The 20,987-nt window shown below is 38.5% G+C and overlaps 1 protein-coding gene across 1 annotated transcript in view; it reads right to left on the bottom strand.

Moving 5' to 3' along the window:
• The window catches only part of SYN2 (synapsin II), a 204,688-nt gene that overhangs the window by 50,060 nt on the left and 133,641 nt on the right, over nucleotides 1-20,987 (bottom strand). The gene's annotated exons all lie outside the window — the stretch shown is intronic.

The following is a 20,987-nucleotide window of genomic DNA, read 5'->3' as shown; positions in this document are numbered from 1 at the left end:
TGGAATTTTAGTTTTTAAAGAAACTGTTATCATTTATTATTAAACTGTTAAAGAAACTGGTATCATATCTATACCTCCAAAAAGTATATGAGGCAATTAATAGTTTAAAAGGCAGATATAACCAACAAAATAAGGATTAAAGGACAGTGAATGACAGAGCATTAATTATACCAGAAAAGAAATTTTGAAAGGTAGGAGGCTGAGGAAAGCTACTATAATTGAACAAAAAACCCATTCTGTATTTCTGAATTTCAGTCAAGAAAACTAGTCACGCCAAGTTATATAGTACTTATTATCTTTCTATCTTCTCATGGATCTAAAGGAGCCTCACGAAGCATCAGGGACTTCAGAGTCCCTTGTAAGTGGACTGTGCTTATATTTATATTGATATTCATTCCTACTTTCCATTAATCTCCCCCTCCCCACCCTACCCCAAAAAGATTTTCTTACCTATCCACTTAGGCTAGTTCTCCATGTGAATAAAGGGCCTTTCTATGCTATACCTGTTAGCGAGGTTGTTCTTTCCCAGGGCTTGAAATTTCAAATTAGTATGCTACACTGGAGGTTTCCAAAAGACCCTCTCAAAATAAAGGGATAAACTAACATTTATTGGGCATAATGCTCTAGGGATTGTGTGCAAGTTGCTTTCAAGAACATCTCATTTAATCCTAATAACAATTTATGATATAGGGAGAAAGGTCTTCATTTTTGAGATAAAGAAATCAAGACTCGGAGGAGAAAAATAGTGTATTAACAGTCACATGATAAGTTAGTGACAGAAACAGTATTCGCACCCAAGTCTGAATCCAGTGTTCCTGGGGCTATATAGTCATCCCTCTCTGCTGATTCATTCTCTCCATCTTCACTCCCACCATTACGAAAACTGACTTGTCATGTGTGCTGCATTGCATGTTTTTTCCCCCATTTTCCTTCTTCCGCTCAAAAGGGACTTGATGTTGTGAGCACTAGTTCTACTACAAATACTTCCTATCCTGGTTCCTGTGAACTACCCAGGACGAGGCCAGGCTATTTCCTTTCCTCTCTGCTGGAACAATCCGTTCTAGGAAGTTGTCATTTGTCCTATCCAAGTCCCTGGCCACCCTCAAATTGTTCCTCAGAGGCATTCAGCCATCCTGGAGCTGGATCACTGAAGCCTAGTCCCCAACCTTTACCCCAATAACTCACTAAGCTTCATCAGCTTGCTTCCAGAACTGTGTTCAACATTTATAGCTCAGCAACCCCCTCCACCTGGACCGTATCCCATCCCTTTGGCTACTGTTCTAACTTATTTATGGACTTAAATGATAATCTACATGTGCCACTATCACTGCTCTGTAGATCTTAAACTCCGAAGGCCTTTATCCAGGACAATAAAAAGGAGAAATGGAGTAAATGACCCTGGAGGTTCTTTTCTTGAATTGACGCAGTGTGTCTACCTTACTACCAGCAATGCTTTTCTAATACCTCCTCCTATCTTCCTGTCAAAATAGCTTTTGTTCTATGAGGTAAGTCTCAGAGACATTAACAATAACCTCTCATTCTATATGATACCTTGCACTTTCAAAGCACATCCTTGCCTTATTGAAACAGCCAGGGCAGACAGCAATGTTCCTTTGACCGATGGGGGAATTGAAAGCCAGAGCAGGGAAATAATATGCCCAAGCCACAGAAAAGTTCACAAGAGCTAAGCTTAGAACCAAGAATTTACAACTAGATGCTTATGTGCTGCCAAGTATTTTAATTCACTCACTTATTTTGTGAGTTTACAACACTGATATTGAAGTATATTTATAGATTCTGGCTGGATTTATCTGCCACTTCCTGCACCTGCCCATTGACCAAGTTGGCTAATGATACTGTTTGCATGCCTTCTCCCTGCCCCCACCTCTCCAATGATCTTAATGCCTTTTCCTTAAGGTAATTTGTCCTGCTGAAAATCTTAGTCTGTGTTTCCTGACTCCAGGTCACTGACCTCTGTTGGCTGAGCACAATCTTATGGAAAACGGGCTAAAGATGGCAGGCAGATGGGGCACAAAGCCTTCTTCTGGAGCACATTTTCCTAGCTCTAGCCCTTAGAAATTTAGGTTCCAGGTATTTTCATGAATAATTGTGTGATTTATAAGCAAGTGACCAAAGTACCTCCTGATACTAAGTGAGCACTATTTGGAGGCAGCGTGTCAGAATCCAGGGGAGTTGTGAATCACAAGGCTCTGAAGTCATAGTCTGGGTAGAAATCCTAGAGGTACCCTTTCCTGGCTCTGTGATCTTAGGCAAGTGGTTTAAATTAAAAAAAAAAAGAAAGAAAGAAAAAAAGGGATGTCATACGGTGAAATCAATCTACCTTCAAAAGTACACAAAAGAAGAAGATAAAAAATACGTTTCTCTTTTCCCATTTCTTTTTCATCACATATAATCCCCATTATCAGTTGCAAGCCTATCCTTCCAGTGTGGGGAAAATGTCTGCACACATATATGCTTCAAACATACATGCAGCATCATGCTACATAAACTCTTCTTTTTGAACCCTGATTTTTATTGCACTCAAAAATACATCTTAGTGATATGCTTTCAGCATATACTGATGGATTTCTTTCTTTTTAATAGTTGCATGAAATTCCATTTGAAAGTCATACAGTAATTTCATCATATATATTGGTAAGTATTTAGATTTCCAGTTTTGGGGTTGTTTTTACCATTATAAACAGTGCTATAATGGCTAACATTTAAGAACATATCCATAAGAGGGAATCCTGAGTGGTGCAGTCAGTTAAGTATTTGATTCTTGGTTTCAGCTCAGGTCACAATCTTGGGGTCCTGAGATCGAGACTCACACTGGGCTCCATGCTGAGTATGGAGTCCACTTTCTCTCTCCCTCTGCCCCTTCCTCTCTTCTCTAAAACAAGTAAATAAATCTTTAAAAAATATATATTCGGGGCACCTACATGGCTCAGTTGGTTAAGCATCTGTCTTTGGGTCAGATAATAAGGTCCTGGGATGGAGCCCCATATTGGTCTCCCTGCTCAGCAGGGATCTTTTTTCTCCCTCTCCCTCTGCTGCTCTCCCTGCTTATGCTCTCTCTCTCTCAAATAAATAAATAAAATCTTTAAAAATAAATAAATAAATATATCTCCATAGGAAAAAAAGAATACATCCATGGGATAAATAACTTACCTTTTCCAACTATACTTAGATATAATTGACAAAACTGTATATATTTAAAGTGTGCATCATGATGACTTAATATACCTATACTTTGTGAAATGGGATTACCACACTCAGGTTAATTAACACATCTATAACCTTGCATAGTTACATTTTATGTGTGTGTAGATACATAAGATCTATTTTCTTAGAAAATTTCAAGTATACAATATAGTATTATTAACTATAGTCACCATGTTGTATATTAGAAAGATAAACAATTTATTGAAGAATTGTTGGTTCAAGGAACAGACACAGTTACAGTTTTTACTAATATTGCCACACTGCCCACCCCCACCCTCACCCCCCAATAAGGAAAATACAGCACTCTTTCTCAGTGTTTGAAAGTTTGGGAAAGTGACTTCCTCTCCCTTAGTTCCCTTCTCCCTCACCCCAATCCCCACAGTTTCTTGAATAAATTGGACACAGAGAAGGACTTTCTGACTGGCGGTCTTGTCAAATCAGCCCAAATTCACCTTCTTTGCTCAATCCTAAACAGAACCCAAGATGTACATCCTTATAAAGCACAGACTAAAAATATCTATGGTGCCTGTGTTGTCAATTTCCCCCTATTGTAACATTTTCTTAACAAGCCTAGCAGCTGAGGATCTATGTGAGTTTAATGGCTTACAGCTTCCTTGATGGGCCAGGCAATGAACCATCTCACCTTATTGCTAAAATGAGTAGAGGCTTCCAGATTTAACTCTTCTTACTCAAGGCAATTCATATACTCACCAATTCCTTTCCAACTAGGGCTTGTGAGGCTGAGGAGCATGATTTCAGACACTTCTCTTCTAAGGCTCCTGCAAAACTTAGGCAAGCCCAACTTGAAATCTTCCTGTTTTATGCATGGGATAATGGAGAAAGGCCTAGAAATAGGAGCCAGTGGAGTTGGGTTCTGGCATAGTTCTACCACTTTTCAACTGTGTGACTTTGGGCAAGTAATTACCTCTCAGCCTTAGTTTCGTCTGTATAAAATAAGGTTAATAATAATTGTAATACTAATAGCAAGCATTCACTAAGCACTAGCCACTACTCTAAGTATTTTATGTATTTTACCTCATTTATTAATACCTTACTCACAGGTTGTTGCAAATACTTAATAAAGCCAGATGAAAATAACTGACATGAAAGTGTTCTGGAAACTCTCAGATGCTATGCAAATATGAAGTACTATTAGGAAAATGCAACAAACATTTATGTACCAGGTATTATTACTGTTTTATTATTACCACAGCCAACATAGCCTCTTCCTCTTCTGAACTTTCATCCCATTTATTGTCCACTCATGATATTTGGCTCATAGTATCATCATCTGATACCAACTTTCAAACTCAGTTGTCCAATAATCTGGGACACCCCTCTCCCACTCTCAGCCTCACACAACTGGATTATGTAATAATGCTTGGAGTAAAGACCATCCATATGTGAGCCCTGGATTTTCCAGAACATTTTAGATTTTAAATAACAATTTTGTCCTGTTGTCAGGTTATATGATCTGAGCTAATGCCTATACAAACATTGTACCTATAAATTTCCAACTCCTTCGCTGATCTATGTACTTACCTAGATTCACAATCAGGGCTTGCTTATTGACTGGAGATGTTAGGAGTGATGGTTTTGGCTGAACAAATGTAGAAAACCAGAAGGGCCATCTTCAGGACTGAGCAGACTGGGCCTGTCTCTGCAGGCCTAGCCTCCTCTCTTCTCACATGTGGACATCCGAGGATGTCATGTGATAATAGGTTCTCAGTCTCCATCCACACTGGAACTAAAGGACCTAAAAACAGCTTATAGTGTAAATCCTCTCTAGGTGCCTGAGGTTTGTATAACAATCAAAACCTCAAGGTAGAATATGAAGGCACTAACAAGCATTCTTAGAGCTCTGGAACCAGTCTAGCACCTAGTAAATGCCTGGCACTGGTCTGGATACTTATCTTTTTTCTTTCTTTCTTTCCTTCTTTCTTTCTTTTTTTTTGATACTTATCTTTAAAACGGTGCTGTTTCTGGCACTCACTGTCTTACAGGCCTCATTCCTTCAGTCAAGCATCTTTAGGCATCAAGAAATTAGAAAGTAAGCTAGGAATACTAGAGGATTTCTATTTCCCACCCAATGGTAAAATTAGGCCTGCTCGTCTTGGAGAGTTTGTGAGGGCCTGCCGCCACCCACTGGCAAGACGTGTACTACGTACATGATGTGGTCCCAGCTCACCACTTAGCCCTCTGAAAAGGCACCAACCCCACTAGTAGCCCAGGAATATCCCTCCAGGGGCTTATTTGCTGCTTTGACAAATGATGCCTGAAAATCCATTGTTTCTCCTAGAAAGTGTGTGTCCATACACCCCAAGCTAGATACTTAACTTTTTGCAATATCTAGAAAGAAACGTTGTGACTTGTCAGTAAATTCAGCAACAATGTACTGAGTAGTCAATGGTAACTGCTAGAACTGTAAAAATGCATTAGCAGTTGCCAAGTAGAGAAAGCACATTCTAGAAAAGGAGAATGCTATTCACTACCAATATGGGTTATTACTAAGGTCCCTTGCAAATCTTTTTATAACTAATATTCACAGTCCCACCTTTCAATTTTTCTTTAAAAAATATTTAAAGCACACAACTAAAACAACAGAAGTTTCATGTAGATCAGAAACATGTACAGCGAAAAGTAAGTTCCCTCTATCTTCAAGAAGCTCACAGGTGGGGCGCCTGGGTGGCTCAGTGGATTAAGCCGCTGCCTTCGGCTCAGGTCATGATCTCAGGGTCCTGGGATCGAGCCCCGCATCGGGATCTCTGCTCTGCAGGGAGCCTGCTTCCTCCTCTCTCTCTGCCTCCTCTCTCTCTGCCTGCCTCTCTGCCTACTTGTGATCTCTCTCTCTGTCAAATAAAAAAAAAAAAAAAAAAAGAAGCTCACAGGTTAGTGGAGAACAGAAGCATGAATAAAAGGTATATGTGTAAATACAGGGAATAAGCTGTAGCAGGATTACAAATAAGGAACTTTAGGAGCTCAAAGGAGGAAGTTCTCTTTGCCTGTAGAAGTCTGGGAAGGCTCCAGAGAGGGAGCTGGGTCTTAAAGAATGAGTAGGAATTTGCCACATGAGAAGAAGGAGCAGAATTGAATGGCTGAGTGTAAAGTCGAGCACAGAACACCACAGGGAAGGACACAACAGGCTGGGCAGTGGGAGCTGCAGGTCCCAAGAAAGGGAAGCAATGAACTTGCAAAGGGTTCAGATGTCAGGCTGAATAGTTGGGACTTAATGTCTAGCTTCCAAAAGATTTTTTTAAACACCTTTTATTGTGAAAAAACTACCTGCGATAGTTATCAACATTCTGCCAATCTTTTCATCTATCACCATCTCTATTGTTGAGACTATTGTCTGAGCGTTTTAAAACAAACCCCAAATATTGTGTTATTTCTTCTATAAAATTTTAAGTACTATCTCTAACCGGTGTTGGTTTATTTTTTTAATGTAACAATATATATAACAAAATTTGCCATTTTAACTATTTTTAAGTCTAAAATTCAATGGCATTAGATATATTCACATTGTTGTGCAATCATCACCACTACTTCCAAAACTTTTTCATCCTCCAAAACAGAAACTCTGTAGCCATTATGCAATAAGCGCCCATACTTACCCACAGTCCCAGTCCCTGGTAACCTCTAATCTACTTTCCATCTATGAATCTACCTATCTTAGAGTAATGACTTTTTAATACTTAATTTATTATTTAATAATTAATAGTAATTTTAAACATCTTTACTGAGTCTATATTAAAATTTCCCCAACTGTCTCCAGAATACCATAAAAAATATTAAGTGGGGGGTGACATGATCAGTTGTGCCTAAAATCTGAGAGACCATCTTACCTGGAATGTGGGAAAGACTGGAAGGATTAAACCAGAGCTTGAGATCATTTGGGAAGCCGGTGCAGTAACCAGATTTCAGGACTTGGTTTTACTGGTACACATAACAAACCGATAGCTACTACATAGCACTCATCTGACAACTCAATTGATCCTTTGATTGATTAGGCCTCAGAACTTTGTGGCTGGCTGGAAAATGGCAGTTATTTTAAAAGATATTAGCGAAAAGGGTTTAATAAAGTCATAGAAAGTGGTATAAGACTTTTACTAAAGATGTTCTGGAACAGACATAAATGAGACCTAAAATAGTCAGGTAGGGCCACGACATTGGTAAAAGGGTTCTTAACTTAAATCTAGACTTGCTTTCTAATTCATGAACCATAAAACTTTCTTTCAATATGTGGAGAAATGTCTGTTATGAATAACTGGTTTAGGAATAAGAAGCAACCAACAGGAATAAGTGAACACTTTTCTGGATAAAGAGTTCTGTGGCTACTCCTTGATATCATTAATTCAGTTAATTAATTAACTTAATTAACTCATTAATTCAATTAATTAAGCTGTTCAGTCAAACGCCCTGCAAGTAAGGCACTTCTTAGATAGAAAGCAAGCTGCATGGTGTCTTAATCAACATTCATACAAATGATATGGAAGAGAGTACAGGGGAAACTGCCAAGTTTGCATATGGCATTCAGCTCTTCAGGGATTAAAATGCCAAGCTGATTAGAGATAAACTGAAAGAAGATGTGGACGTGGGCAGAAAAGTGGCGCAGGAGTTTTAATGTGACTAAGTGTAAGAAAACACATTCAAGGGAAATGATTTTATCACAGGATCACCCAGTAAAGAAAAATGAAAGACAGGAAAAAAAGACACCAGTTCTGTATGTTGTCACAGACAAAACCTAAAAAGATCGAGAGTGAAAGGTTAAAAAATGTTGGGTATCATCAGAAAGTTTACTGGAAACCCAACATAAAGGCTTTCTTACACTCTGACCTAGTCTTGTACAAGCTGTAGGACTTTCATATTTCTGATCGAGCATATTATGTGCACTTATCTAAAAACAAATGATACAGTGAAAGTAAAAATGGTCCACTAAAAAAAAAATGGAACAAAATGTGAATGCTCGGATTTTAGGAAAGGCTGAAGAAGACATTATTTCTTAGTTGAAATAGTGTCTTCTTCAGTCTTTAAAGGTAAAGATCCAAAGGGGACAGACATGAAAAGGGAGGGAAAGAGAATACTGAATGACCACATATGTCAGTCATCCCAAATAACCTATTAATTTTACGATATTTCATGCCTTATAGGGAAGTCACCTCAGTGTTACTGGTTTATGGTAAAATAAGGCTTAGCTAAACTAAGTGACCTGCTTAAAGGTAGCAGTTGACAGGTGGCAGAGGTAGTAAAACTAAACTTCAGGGCTTCCGATTATCAAACTTAGAGACTGTTTACCTTCTCAGACGGGGACTGTGCGCTATTCATTTTTGTACTCCCAATACCTGTCATATTATTTGACACATAGTAGATGCCCAGGAAATGTTTATGGATTTAATGAATTGAATATAGCTAGACATTTGGAAGTTAATATTGGAGAGTTCAGCCATGCTCATTGTGAGAGTCCTGGGCTTGTAGGTTTCTAAGGATACCTACATAGTCCATTTCTCCGGAGTTTATGTTACTCCCTCAAGTTATTTGTGGGAAGACTTTAATAGCCTTAGGAGGCAGATGAGACCCCTTAAGAAAAATAGCAATCTCAAAGCTCTGAAAATGACTAATTTCTGAGTAAACACTTCAGTTGTGACTTGATTTGGAAACACCAAATCACTTTTTCTGAGATTTTTCTGAAGATCTCTATTTTGGGGAATAATTAAATGATGCAGTATAGCCAGATAACAAGATTATCAAGTACAGAAGAAAAAAAAAGGAATCCTGTAACTCAGAACACATGATGGGAAGATTAGATGCATTTGTCTGTAATTATAGCAGAGCTACAGAACAGAATGCTTTGGAGTCACGGGACAGATTCTTTCCATGACTGGCTTATAAAATTAAATCAGGCTGATTTGATTATGGAGCAAAATGGGTCAGTTATGAAGTTTGCTTTAGAGAAACATTAAGCAAATATAATTTTTTAAATATATGGATTTATTTTATGCTAGATAAACATGATTTCTAGCATTGACAAATCTCTAAATTTAACTCCAGTGTAGGGTCACAAATCATACCCACAATCACGACTACCATCAAAGATGCACATTCCCATCCATTTTTAGCAGACGAGATACAGAAGAATGTTCTTTATAATCTGGTCCCACCCTTCTATTTCTAATTTATCTCCTATTATTTCCCTCCTCCAAGATAGCTGCAGAGTTTTTGTATGATTTAGAAAAAGGCACTCCTTCCTCCAGATGGATACACTCCTGTACTGCGGTACTTAACTTGACAAAAAGAACATGGGGCTGAGTTTCATTCCCCACTAGTTTCCTCATTCAAATGCCCTTGTATGGTGAAAAACCTGCACAAGCATATGTAGGAGCACTGTCCAACCACCATTCAGACACTGAATGGTACTAGCACATCAATCTGCCATTAAGACACTGTTTCCCAACTACCTCTCATCAAACTACTGCCTCTGTGCTTTGGTCCACTTAGAAATCACCCCTTTCAGGGTGTCTGGGTGGCTCAGTTGGCTGAATGTCCAACTCTTGGTTTCTGCTCAGGGCTGTGGTCTCAGGGTTGTGAGATCAAGCTGTGCTGGGCTCTGCACTCAGCTTGGATTCTGCTTGGGATTCTCTTCCTTCCCTACTGCTCCTCCCCTCACTTCCGTGCTCTCTCTCTCTGAAATAAAGAAATAGAATCTTTAAAAAAAAGAAATCACCCCCTTCTTACAATAGCCAAGATATGGAAACAACCTAAATGTCCACTGATGGGCAAAGGAAAATGTAATGTATACATACAATGGAATATTTATTCGGCCTTTAAGAAGGTAAGCCTGCTATTTGCAACATGGATGAACCTAGAGGACATTATGCTAAGTAAAATAAGCAAGACATAGGTAAATACTGCATTATCTTACTTATATGTGGAATATAAAATTGTCAAACTCAGAAGCAAAGAGTAGAATGGTGGCTGCCAAGGGCTTGGGAGGGAAAAATGAGATGTTGGTCAAAAACTCCAAAGTTTCAGTTAGGTAAGATAAATGAGTTTTGGAGATCTAATGTACGTTATGGTAACAATGCTGTATTATATAATTGAAGTCTGCTGAGAATTCACTTTTTTAAGATTTTATTTATTTATTTGAGAGAGTAAGCAAGCGAGCGAGGGAGCACAAGTGTGGGGGAGAAAGGCAGAGGGAGAGAGAGAAGCAGACTCCCCAGTGAGCAGGGGGAGCCACTCTCGGGGCTCAATCCCAGGACCCTGGAATCATGTGAACTGAAGGAGGTGCTTAACCAACTGAGCCATCCAGGCGCCCAAAATCAAAATGTTTTTCTTATTACACTTGCTGCTGTGGTGGGTTACACTGACAGATACTCAAATGTTACCTGAACTTTGAGTACCTGGAATGAACCCCATTGGGTTAATATGCATGATCCTTTTTGTATATCATTGGATCCAATTCACTAAAATGTTGTTAAGTATTGTTGAATCTATGTTTACTGGGGACTTTGGTTTGGTGTCAGGAGTAACAATGATGGTTTCACAGAATGAATTGCGGAGTAAGAGTGTTTATGGAACTTGTATTATCTCTACCAAAAATGTTTAGGAGAATTCACCTGTGAAGTCTATTTCTACTTTTTTCCAGCCTTTATATTCAAGACTAAGTCTTACTTTATTATATAATGTCCTTTTTCATACCTAATTGGATTCTATTAATATGGTATAAAGAATGATTGCATCTAAATTTGTAAGTGGAATGAGACAAATCATTTTCTCTTTGCTCTTAGCCAAATTATTGCTAAGTATATTTTAGCCTCAACCAAACTGGATGGACAGTCTCCTGTTTTTTTGTTTTTTTTTTTTTTGGTACAAATTTTATGAATTATCTTTGCAGGTATCCTAAAACTTATTAAAGACCACTTGAAAATAAATAAAAAATTAAAAAAAAAGACCACTTAAAAAATAATGTTAAAAAAAGAAATCACCTATCCTCATTCTTCAAAGTCCAAAACAAGTTCTGCCTCCCTTATGAATCTTCCCTGTCTTCCTCTCCAATGGTGGTTTTTCTTCCCTCTGAAAGCACTGTCTGAAACCCATTCACTTGTCACATTAGAAAGACACAGTTTTATTCAATCCACTGATTTTTCATTTATGTATGCCTTTTCCTATTGTATCAGTACCTTCTGATCTATTGTATCTTCTGAAGGTGCACACTGTCTTATATTTCCTTCCTACTCCCCAACCACTCACTCTCACACTCACACTCACATCTGCCTTAACCAAAGCATAGTTAGGATAGTTAATTTTATCTGTCAATTTGATAAGGACACAGGTGTCCAGATATTTGGCTAAACATTATTCTGGGTATGTCTGTGAAGGTGTTTCTGGATAATATTAACATTTGAGTCAGAACTGAGTAAAGTAGATTGCCCTCCCCAATGTAAGTGCACCTAATCTGATCCACTGAAGACCTGAATAGAATAAAAGATGGTGGAGACACCTGGGTGGCTCAGTCGGTTAAGCATCTGCTGTCAGGGATGTCCATTATCACCACTGCTATTCAACATGGTACTAGAAGTCCTAGCCTCAGCAATCAGACAACAAAAAGAAATTAAAGGCATCCAAATTGGCAAAGAAGAAGTCAAACTATCACTCTTCACAGATGATATGATACTATATGTGGAAAACCCAAAAGACTCCACTCCAAAACTCCTAGAACTTGTACAGGAATTTAGTAAAGTGTCAGGATATAAAATCAATGCACAGAAATCACTTGCATTTCTCTACACCAACAACAAGACAGAAGAAAGAGAAATTAAGGAGTCAATCCCATTTACAATTGCACCCAAAACTTTAAGATACCTAGGAATAAACCTAACCAAAGAGGCTAAGAATCTATACTCAGAAAACTATAAAGTACTCATGAAAGAAATTGAGGAAGACACAAAGAAATGGAAAAATGTTCCATGCTCCTGGATTGGAAGAATAAATATTGTGAAAATGTCTATGCTACCTAAAGCAATCTACACATTTAATGCAATCCCTATCAAAATCCCACCCATTTCTTTCAAAGAAATGGAACAAATAATCCTAAAGTTTATATGGAACCAGAAAAGACCTCGAATAGCCAAAGGAATATTGAAAAAGAAAGCCAAAGTTGGTGGCATCACAATTCCGGACTTCAAGCTCTATTACAAAGCTGTCATCATCAAGACAGTATGGTACTGGCACAAAAACAGACACACAGATCAATGGAACAGAATAGAGAGCCCAGAAATAGACCCTCAACTCTATGGTCAACTAATCTTCGACAAAGCAGGAAAGAATGACCAATGGAAAAAAGATAGCCTCTTCAACAAGAGGACAGCCACATGCAGAAAAATGAAATTGGACCATTTCCTTATACCACCACACACGAAAATAGACTCAAAATGGATGAAGGACCTCAGTGTGAGAAAGGAATCCATCAAAATCCTTGAGGAGAACACAGGCAGCAACCTCTTCGACCTCAGCCGCAGCAGTGTCTTCCTAGGAACATCACCAAAGGCAAGGGAAGCAAGGGCAAAAATGAACTATTGGGATTTCATCAAGATCAAAAGCTTTTGCACAGCAAAGGAAACAGTTAACAAAACCAAAAGACAACTGACAGAATGGGAGAAGATATTTGCAAACGACGTATCACATAAAGGGCTAGTGTCCAAAATCTATAAAGAGCTTAGCAAACTCAACACCCAAAGAACAAATAATCCAATCAAGAAATGGGCAGAAGACATGAACAGACATTTCTGCAAAGAAGACATCCAGATGGCCAACAGACACATGAAAAAGTGCTCCACATCACTTGGCATCAGGGAAATACAAATCAAAACCACAATGAGATACCACCTCGCACCAGTCAGAATGGCTAAAATTAACAAGTCAGGAAATGACAGATGCTGGCGAGGATGCAGAGAAAGGGGAACCCTCCTACACTTTGGTGGGAATGCAAGCTGGTGCAACCACTCTGGAAAACAGCATGGAGGTTCCTCAAAAAGTTGAAAATAGAGCTACCCTATGACCCAGCAATTGCACTACTGGGTATTTACCCTAAAGATAGAAATGTAGTGATCCGAAGGGGCATGTGCACCCGAAAGTTTATAGCAGCAATGTCCACAATAGCCAAACTATGGAAAGAACCTAGATGTCTATCAACAGATGAATGGATAAAGAAGATGTGGAATATATACACAATGCAATACTATGCAGCCATCAAAAGAAATGAAATCTTACCATTTGCGATGACGTGGATGGAACTAGAAGGTATCATGCTTAGTGAAACAAGTCAATTGGAGAAAGACAACTATCATATGATCTCCCTGATATGAAGAAGTGGAGATGCAACATGGGGGGTTAGGGGGGTAGGAGAAGAATAAATGAGACAAGATGGGATCGGGAGGGAGACAAACCATAAGTGACTCTTAATTTCACAAAACAAACAGGGTTGCTGGGAGGAGGAGGGTCAGGAGAGGGGGATGGGGCTATGGACATTGGGGAGGGTATGTGTTATGGTGAGTGCTGTGAAGTGTGTAAACCTGGCGATTCACAGACCTGTACCCCTGGGGATAAAAATACATTATGTGTTTATTTTTAAAATAATTAATTAATTAATTTTTAAAAAAGGCATCTGCTGTCAGCTCAGGTCATGATCCCATGGTCCTGGGCTCAAGCCCCACATTGGGCTCCTTGCTCAGCAAGGGTCCTGCTCCTCCCTCTTCCTTTGCCTGCTGCTCCCCTGCTTGTGCACACACACTCTCTCTCTGTCTAATAAATAAAATCTAGAAAGAAAGGAAGGAAGGTAGGAAGGAAAGATAGATAGATGGAGATGGAGTAAGGAAGAATTCACAGTCTCTGCCTGTCTTTGAGCTAGGGCATCAGTCTTCTGCCTTTGGACTCAGACTGAAACTTATACCATCAGTTTTCTTGGTGCTTAGGCCTTCAGACTTGGACTGGAACTCTCCACGGTATCCAGTTTGTTGACAAATCTTGGGACTTCTCAGTTTCCATCAATGTGTGAGTGAACTCCTTATAATAAATCTCTTTATCTACTTACCTACCTATGTATCTCTATACTCTACTGATTTACAGATAAATATATATAGAAATAATGTATAGAAATATATATTATCTATTGTCTATGTATTTATTACCTATTTATGTTATCTATATGTAGATATAGCTATATAGACACAGATATCTCCTTGGACTGCTGAAGCAAAATTCCATAGACTGGGTGCTTAAACAATAGCCATTTTTGCTGAGAAGTCTAGATCAAGGCATAGCCTATTCAGTAACACCCTCTTCCTGGCTTGCAGAGACCCACCTTCTAGCTGTGTTCTCATATGGTAGAGAGAGAGTACTCTCTGTTTTTGTTTTTTTAAAAGATTTTATTTATTTATTAGAGAGAGCAAGAGCAGGGGGAGGGGCAGAGGGAGAGAAGAGTGGGGAGAGGGAGAAGGAAAGGCAGAGGGAGAACCAAAGGGAGAGGGAGAAGCAGACTCCCTGCTGAGCGGGGAGCCCACACCAGGCTTGACTCCAGGACCCTGGGATCATGCCATGAGTGAAAGGCAGATGCTTAACTGATTGAGCCACCAGGCATCCCACCAGGCAACTGACTGAGCCACCAGGCATCCCATCACGGGGGCTTCATCTTCATGACCTCATCCAAACCTTACTACCTCCCAAAGGCCCCATCTCCAAATACCATCACACTGGAAGTTAGAACTTCATCATATGAATTTGGAGGGGGTGGATGGGTGGGGGACATGGGACACACACACATTCCATCCTATAACAAAATCCTTAATAAAGACCTGTTGCTTGATTCCTGGCAGAGGACATCCACCCATCTGAAACTTGAGGGAATGTGGAACCACAATACATAAAATAGTATCATATAAGAATACACAGTACTGGGGGCGCCTGGGTGGCTCAATGGGTTAAGCCGCTGCCTTCGGCTCAGGTCATGATCTCGGGGTCCTGGGATCAAGTCCCACATGGGGCTCTCTGCTCAGAAGGGAGCCTGCTTCCCTCTCTCTCTCTCTCTGCCTGCCTCTCTATCTACTAAAAAAAAAAAAAAAAAAAAAAAAGAATACACAGTACTGGGCGCCTGGGTGGCTCAGTGGGTTAAGCCTCTACCTTTGGCTCAGGTCATGATCTCAGGGTCCTGGGATCGAGCCCCACATTGGGCTCTCTGCTCACCAGGGAGCATGCTTTCCCTTCTCTCTCTGCCTGCCTCTCTGCCTACTTGTGATCTCTGTCTGTCAAAAAAAAAAAAAAAAAAAAAAAAAGAATACACAGTACTCTTTGTTCATCAATGTCAAAAGCTAATAGCCATTTACAACTTTCAGCTGGAATATATACTTCCCGAATCGCAAAGAAGAAAGAGTACCTTTTCCACTGTCTTACAAAGAAACAAGTTATTCATGCCAACTCAGAAATTTTGCATTTTAGTCAGTTGCCAAGTGGTATGGCTCAGTGGAAAGAGCATGGATTTTAGAGCCAGATTAACCTGGGTTTAAGTCAGATCCTCAATTTACTACCTGAATTTGGGCTCTTTATTTCTCTGTATCTTTATCTATTGGATAAAGATAATACCTATTTCTAAAGTTTGTTAGATTTAAATGACCCTGCCTTTAATGTGTTCCTCAAACATGCTAAATTTATCATCTCTTTTGGGCTTTTGCACTTGTTGCAGGATATTTCCTTCCCCTAGATCTTTGCACATTCTGTTGCTTCTTACTATCTGAATTTCAGTTTATGCATCATCTCCTCAGTAATGTTTTTCTAGACTACCTGAGCTAAGGTATTCTCCTTCCTTCCCAGTCATTCTGTCTTTATTATCTTCAAAGACATTATTTTTATTTAAAATTTTCCTTGAGGGTGCCTGGGTGGCTAGTCAGTTGAGTGTCCAATGCTTGGTTTTGGGTCAGATCATCATCTCATGGGTTGTGGGATAGAGCCCTGAGTTAGGCTCTGTGCTCAGTGGGGAGCCTGCTTAAGGATTCTCTCCCTTTGCCCCTCCCCCAACTCTCTCCAATAAATAAATAAATCTTTTTAAAAAATAATTTCCTTGACTATTTGTTTATTATATACCTCCCCAATCAAAACGTAAGTTACGGGGCGCCTGGGTGGCTCAGTGGATTAAGCTGCTGCCTTTGGCTCAGGTCATGATCTCAGGGTCCTGGGATCGAGCCCCGCATCGGGCTCTCTGCTCTGCAGGGAGCCTGCTTCCTCCTCTCTCTCTGCCTGCCTCTCTGCCTACTTGTGATCTCTCTCTCTCTCTGTCAAATAAATAAAATCTTTAAAAAAAAAAAAAAAAAAAAAAAACGTAAGTTACATGACAACAGTGACTTTGCTGTCATGGTAACCACTGTATCAATCCCATGTCCAGCTCTATTATAATATCTGGTACATGCTAGGTGCCAGATAATATTTGTTGAATGACTATAAGTATGTAAAGTATCTAATGACTATAAGTATGTAAATCACCCATTCACACATTGTAGGTACTTTTCTTCCCCCTTTCTATATAAAAATCACTGGGTTAAACAATGTACTTGTGTGAGTCCTTTGAAATGGAGAGCATTTCAACAAAATGGATCCTTTGTTTGAATGTTAATCAGGCATTTATAATTATTGACATAAATATGGTCATTACTCTGTTTGATGAGACCATCCTCTGTCTTAATGATCTAGTTTAGGTACAAATCAACATACTAGTTATTTATAAAACTTTTAAATATTATATTAATATTAATATTGGTATTGTTATTATATATTATATTACTAAGACAATATACTAGTGTTTATAGGACTTTACTCTCATATGAGACTTTAATAACATAATAACTCAGCCTTCTAAAAGGGAAAATTTTGCTTAGAGGTCTTTTTTTTAGGAGGAAACAGAGGCCCAGAGAGGGGAAACACTTGACTAATTCAAGGTCATACACTGAGTTTGAGGTAGACTGCATTGCCTTTCCATTCCACCATGCTGCCCCCTTACAACAAGAAAGGCAACTCTTCCCAAAATCAAGGAACATTGGAATTGACCAGAGATCCCAAGTGACATTATAAGATGTGGAAACTAAGGACTTGAGTCCATCCAGAGTGTTTGTGAAATTATGATATAGAATATTAACAGCTATGCATTACAGAAACGTTAAGTTTTACTTATTTTTCTCACTTTACTGATACATTGATTCTGTTTGTGATACATTGATTCTGTTTGTTCATACAGCAAATTGCTGGAAGGAAATAAGAAAAGAGCTCTCTTCATTCTGTTATCATTAGCAAAGGAGGTTTGACCCTCATTTCCTGGTCCAAGTAAAAACTGCCATGGCTGGTATTTTTCAGCCTACTCACCACAATGGCTCAGTAGAAACATCCTTGTACCTCAAGGCAACAATACTTTAGATTTCCAAATCCAAACCCAGGTGGCACATTCCATTCTATAATTTTCCAACTGGCACCAATTCAGGGGGAGATATTACTCACCAGAATAGTTATTAACAACTGAATTTTGGCAGGATGTGAGAATAACTGGCACTGTCCTAGGAGAGATATGCCATAGGTTTCCAGATGCACCCAAGTTTAGCAACATGGAACCACACATATTCTGAATGGAGAAATGGACGTTAAATTTTAAATAGTATCCCCTCATTTATGTATGGAAAGAAACTGAAGCTTAAAGAGGAACAGTGGCCAAGTTCATGTGGTAGGAAACCCATGGAAGGTAATTATGCTCACTACTATATCACCAGTGTACAAAAGAACCCTGTGCGAATGGTCATCACTTCTCAATTCAATGCTCTTGCAAGTTTTGTCCAGAATGGATCTGGATAGATGCTCATGCCTTGGTATTGCAGTGGAAAGATATAGGGTATTGTTCTGGCTCTCTTCTCTTCAATGAATTTGTCCATACTTTCAGCCACCTCTCGTGATTCATTGAAATGCTCCTCACATTTAACAAGTCCAAAGGAGTAGTTTTAAAAATCAACTCAAACTGATTAGAAACCCAGTTCATTTTTACTTAGCACTAGATACATTCCTTTGAAAAGGAGTTTATTATTCAGTGCTATTATAATGAAATATATTCTATAAACCCTTAAAAATATTCTCATCATTCACTCAACAAAGATTTATTAGATTAGGTACCTACTATTCGTCCAACAATATGCAAAGCACTGGGTGGGGTGTAGGGAGAGGAAAGACTATAGACCTCACCAAGCTCTGGCACAAAGAATAAAAATTACTGTTAACAGCAGTAGAGTAGATTATTTACCACAGAGCCCAAGCACCAGAATTATATTAACTAGAGTAAAATTAATAATAGCTAATATTTATTAAGTACTTAGTAAGCAGTAGTTACTGTGCTGACTTTATATACTCTATGAATAAATCCTCATATCAATCATTTAAGGTAGATAACATTATCTCCCAATCTAACAGATAACTAAGGCACAGAGAGATTAATTTGTTCAAGTCATACAACTACTGAGTGGTGGATTCAGGGTTTATGACTATGATTCCAGAGCAGATCTTATTAACTACTTCACATGACTTCTAAAATATGAAATTATTCAAAAAGAATTTTAAAGAGTAGTCACTTCTGAAAATTTCACAATTTACTAATAATTTTCTAAGATATTCACTTTTTTAAAAAAGATTTTATTTATGGGGCGCCTGGGTGGCTCAGTTGGTTAAGCCACTGCCTTTGGCTCAGGTCGTGATCCCAGGGTCCTGGGATTGAGCCCCATATCGGGCTCCCGGCTCGGCGGGAAGTCTGCTTCTCCCCCTCTCACTCCCAGTGCTTGTGATCCCTCTCTTGCTGTGTCTGTCTCTGTCAAATAAATAAATAAAATATTTTTTAAAAAATTAAAAAAAAAGATTTTATTTATGAGAGAGAGCACGCACAAGCTGGGGGGAAGGGAGAGGGAGAAGCAGACTCCCTGCTGAGCAGGAAACTGACAAGGGGCACAACATGGGATTCAACATGAGGCTCCATGTGGGGCTCAATCTCAAGCTGAAGGCAGACGCTTAACTGAATGAGCCATGCAGGTGCCCCTAAGATACTCACTTTTACGCATCCTTTTAAAACTTGTACTTTTGACTAAATAAAATTTTGCAATAAAAACAATTGATCATAATAATTTCTATTATTATTTTAAAATGTTTTCCTAAGAAGTATGACTTTTGTAATAAAAATACAGCTTTAAAAATAGATACTTATACAGAACAGTAAAGACAACCAACACCTTTAGATACAATTTGGTAACTTTCTCACTAATAATGAACCATTATAAATGTTAATTCTCTTCTTTCTTTCCCTAGCAGATTTCAAGGGAAAAACTTTTCTTCATGAGGCTTCTACATAATTCTCCAATTCTTGAAATGAAATATTTCAGTTTCTTTTTGTTTTTCTCATTTCTTTTTTTTTTTTCAGTTACTTTTTAGTTATGGCATATATACTTTAAAAAAATCCTTTATTTCTTTCATCACACCTTACATGATAAAATATCTCTTTAAAATTCCTTGTGCTCATTGGGGATTTGTTTTTTGATGGATATAGATATTCAATTTTATAAGATAAAATTTTCTGGAGATTCGTTGTACAACAATGTGAATATACTTAACACTCCTGAACTGCACACTTAAAAATGGTTTAGATAGTAAATTTTATGTTATGTGTATTTTATGACAATTAAAAATAAAAATTCCTTGTGCTCTTTTGGAGCTAAGATACTTAACTTAACCTTTAAAGATATTGTTAATTTAGAACAGATAAAGTCCTAAACATTCTATACGATTTTCTGTTTGTCCTATAATACAGAGAAAAGAGTGATAAATTCTGACTATAGTGTGAATGGGAGAAATTTTGTGTAGTTTAGAAATTTATCTAAATTACACTTTCTTTTTATGTAAATATGGCAATTCAATCAGATGGTTTCTAAAGGAATTTTCAGGTTCTGACAGCACAGGACTTAAACAATTAGGATTTCAATGTGTGATGCAGAAAGGGCATTTCAAGTAGAGAATTGGCTTAAACAAAAGTATTATAGCATGAAAGTATAATTCACAAAACCTGCTAAGTGGTGGTATGGTTATGATATAACATAGGATATGCATATGTCAGAGAGGAAGTGACAGGCCATAGGGATAGGCTGAAAGGTAGGATGGAGCCAGTTCCTTGCTTCCTGGTTTGCCAATGGTCAGGAGAGCGGCCTCTGAAGACTGTGAATCCAATAATTTGGAATTTGGGGGATGATGAAACAGACACCTTGACGGTACTGTCTTGAAGGGAGATTTCTCCCTGAATATTGTTTATATCCCAGATTCCAGCTTCTGTATTTTGGGGATTTTCCAAGATAAAGCTGAAATCCTGAGGCCAAGAATAGTTTTCCCCTTTGCATCAACAATTCTGGTATCTATGTTTGCTTCAAGACTTAATAGTCTATCTATCATTCATGTGTAGGAAGCTTAAAATTAGATCAACAAATTCCACTTCCCACCCAATGTAAGGATGGATCCTACAATGTTTATAACAAGGGAACTCAGAAAAATTACCATTTTTCAGGGGGGTTTTGTTTTCATTTTCAGTCGGTTGATTTTTAAACTGAACCATATCTTGGGGTTTGCTGTTCGGTTTTGGCTCTGCCCACATAAAACCAGTCTGTTCCCTTTTTGTACATGTCTGCATTGTTGGGGATGGTGAAAAGGCCTTCTTGAGT

This window comes from Meles meles, chromosome 20, assembly GCF_922984935.1.
Source record: "Meles meles chromosome 20, mMelMel3.1 paternal haplotype, whole genome shotgun sequence".
Classification (NCBI taxonomy): Eukaryota; Metazoa; Chordata; class Mammalia; order Carnivora; family Mustelidae; genus Meles; species Meles meles.
Note: the sequence above shows the minus strand (reverse complement) of the source record. Positions and strands in the feature narration are given on the sequence as shown.